This window comes from Sceloporus undulatus, chromosome 5, assembly GCF_019175285.1.
Source record: "Sceloporus undulatus isolate JIND9_A2432 ecotype Alabama chromosome 5, SceUnd_v1.1, whole genome shotgun sequence".
In the NCBI taxonomy this organism is placed as follows: domain Eukaryota; kingdom Metazoa; phylum Chordata; class Lepidosauria; order Squamata; family Phrynosomatidae; genus Sceloporus; species Sceloporus undulatus.
In genome coordinates this window covers 133,691,868-133,695,606 of record NC_056526.1, presented here as the reverse complement: position 1 = coordinate 133,695,606, position 3,739 = coordinate 133,691,868, and positions in this window count along the sequence as shown.

Below are 3,739 nucleotides of genomic sequence, written 5' to 3'. Positions count from 1 at the left end.
CAAAACCAGGTTGAAAACCACCTCTTGTAAAACGTTTTCTGCGATGGCCCCTAGACTTTGGAACAACTTACCGGAAGAGATCCATCTTATACTTTCTTTGGAAGCCTTCAAGAGGGCATTGGATGTTAATGTTAAAAAGCACTTTAAACCTGCCTTTGCACTTTTCCCCCTGATTTTCTTCAGTAATTGTTCTATGTTTTTGCTATTTGCTCTGCTAGTAGTATGGTGTCATTTGCATATCTTAAATTGATGATGTTTTGTCCTCCAATTTTCACAGCTCCTACCTCTGAGTCTAATCCTGCTTTAGGTATTATATTTTCAGCCAGCAAATACAGAAAACAAAATGCTGGCCAACAGACTGGAAAACTCTCAATATACATCCCCATCCACAAAAAAGGAGACACAAAACACTCCAGCAACTATAGGGCCATAGCATTAATTTCCCACACAAGCAAAATCATACTTAAAATTCTGCAACACAAACTCCAATGACATATGTACAAAGAAATATCTCAGAGGTACAAGCAGGGTTCAGGAAAGGTAGGGGCACTAGGGACCACATTGCAAACATATGATGGCTAATAGAGTACACCAAGGAATTCCAAAAGAAAATCAGTATGTTCTTAGTCAGGTGGGCCAGTTAAAGCACTAAATCCTGGATTTATCCTTCATCCTTCACTTTATTGTACAAAGTAGCATGGCATGTAACATTGCAGAAAGGCTTCCTTTCAAGTCGGCCTGTGTGAGATTCTTTCAGTAGGCTGCATGTGGGAAGGAGAGACAGAAGAACTTAATATAAGGAGGATTAAGAATGATATGGGCAAATTGTCCTATTATGCTAAATTGCTTGGTCTCTCATTCTGACTTTTTAACCTTATTTCTCTCCAAAGCCTCAGCAGCCGATGCTAGCTTTTGGCTGTCACTGGTGCCAAGTGGCAACTTACTTTGCTTTTCATCACTACCTCCTTCATTTTCCTTGAATGTCCTACATTTTACAGTGCCTTGCCCTCCTTTGCAGTTATGACATGAGGTCTCTCTGCTCTCACAAAGGATCCCAATGGATGGAACAAGAGCTGTCAAACTGCATCATTTCTGCAGTGTAGATACATCCATAGTCCATCGCTCAAACTTCTAGGACCACACTGGCTCCATTTATACATTGAGGCTGCATCCGTACTGCAGAAACAATCCAGGTTTGACACTACTTTAACTGCCACGGCTCAATGCTATGGAATTCTGGGAATTGTAGTTTGTTGTGACACTAGAGCTCTCTGACAGAGAAAGCTAAATGTCTCACAAAAACACAAATCCCAGAGTTTCACAGCATTGAACCATGGCAGTTAAAGTTGTGTCAAACCAGATTATTTCTACAGTGAGGATGCGGGTCCAAAACACACTGCAGAAATAATCCAGTTTGAGACCAATAATCAATAATCAAACTGGATTATTTCTGCAGTGTGTTTTGGACCTTATATTCATATTCATATGCATATAGAAATATATCCATATTTATTCTCTACCCTTTCTGTTTAGCACCCTATAGCTTCTAGAAAGAAAATAATTACCTTTTCTGGGAAATTCCTTTCAAGTTCATTTTCCTTGTAAGCAATTTTCAAAAAGTAACTTTTCTGTAATTACCATCTATCTATTTATCTTTCCAATCTTTCAGTATTGATTTTATTTTTAAAATTAAATTTCTATTCTTCTTTTCTTCCTTGCCTTCTTGATGGCCTTTCTCTTCATCATGAAGTAATTAATCAAAAATGTAATAATTACTTTTCACCCCACTAACAAACTCACACAGGAATCACATTTCTATTCTCTATTTTTTTCTGTGATGTCTGAAATGAACTTGTTAACTCATAGATTATTTTATGTCCCAAAAGATATAAGACATTTAGCCTCGTTTTATTCTGTTAAAGTATTTTAATCACGTTTGTCTTTTTAACTATATTTTCTTCTTTTATAAAATCTGTTTTAATGTTGTAATTATTTTATTTTATTTAAAGTAACAACCTTTTTAAAAAAATATAAGCTGCTGTGAGTCCCAGTTTTGGGGAAAGGGCAGGATATAAATATTACTGTATTATTATTATTTATATCCCATCGTTTTCCCAAAACTGGGGCTCAGAGCAGTTTACAGGATTATGAACAATACTATACAATAATAATTATAATATATATAATTATATAATATAATAACAATTATAATACAATATATATATATGTGTGTGTGTGTGTGTGTATATATATATACTGTATAGTATATGATTATATATTAATTATATATATTAATATATTATAATAATATCATATTAATATAATATAGTAATATTATATTAACATATTATATATATTGATTATATATGTATAATTATATATTAATAAATATTAATATTGAATTCTGGGGACTGTAGTTTTTTGTGAGACATTTTGCCTTCTCTGTCAGAGAGCTCTGGTGCCACAATAAACTACAACTCCCAGGATTCCCTAGCACTGGGCCAGGGCAGTTAAAGTGGTCTCAAACTGGATTACTGTATTTGTGCAGGTAAGGAGCAAAGGGAAAGCCAGGTGTGGAAAGCAGTGTGTGTTTTGGGCCTCAGAAACACTGCTGCTCAAGGCAGCCTCTCATTTCCCTTCAAGGCCTTCCTTCTTCCTCCTCACGTCTCCCCGTTACCATGGCAACACATGCCCCCGCCCCGCCGACTGCCTTCGAGGTGACGTCACCAGCTCAGGGCTTAATCTCCCCTCCTCCTCAGAAGGGGAGGGAGCGGAGGCGGGCCCCCGGGGTTGCCATGGAGATGAGGTTAACTCTGGCTGGCTGCTGCAGCCGTCCCTCTTGAGGCTGTCCGCCAGGACTCCCGCGACTGTGGCAGGTAAGGAGCCAAAGGGGAAGAAGGAGCCAGGAGAGGAGAGCCTTGGAAAGGCTGCGGTGAGAGGAGCAGGCGAGGCGGAGGGAGGAGGGAGGGACCAAGCAGCTGCAAGGACAAATGAATGGGGGGCGGTTGGAGAAGTGTGGCTTGTGCCTCTGGGACTAAAAGAGAGGGCCCTGGTGGTGGTGGTTCTGTCTTAGGGCGACCCTGTCAAGGGGTTTTCTTGGCAAGATTTGGTGCTTTGCCATGAGGCTGAGAGAGTGTGACTCAGAGTGTGACGCCATCCTCTGAGGCTGAGAGAGTGTGTCTTGTTCCTCTCCTCCCACAAAGTCACCAAGTTGGTTTCTATGGCCGAGCCCGGATTTGAACCCAGGTCTCCAAAGTCATAGTCCAGCACTCAAACCACTGTGCCACAGAGTTTGGAGGGATGAAATCTGATGGGGCATTGGGAACATCTCCATTATACAAACAACATACAGTAGTTTGACACCACTTGGACTGCCCAGGCTCCATCCTACAGAGTCCTGGGGTGGTAGTTTGGTGATGCACCAGCACTCTTTGGGCAGAGGAGACCTTGTAAAACTACAGATCCCAATGCAATGCTCCATAGGATGGAGCCACCAGACTCAAAGTGGTGTCAAGCTGCATTCTTTTCTACCATGAACTGTTATTGCTACAGCCGTGTGGTTAAAGTGGTCTCAAACTGGATTCTGTCTGCAGTGTGTTCTGGAATTAGCCACTAGCTCTGTGATGGACTTGTTTGTATCCTCTAGGAAATGCTTTAAGTGCCAATTCGGGGTCCTGCCAGGAAAGTTACTCATTATAGGACCAAGTAGTTTGGCACGCGCAACGCTTTCAATGGATTC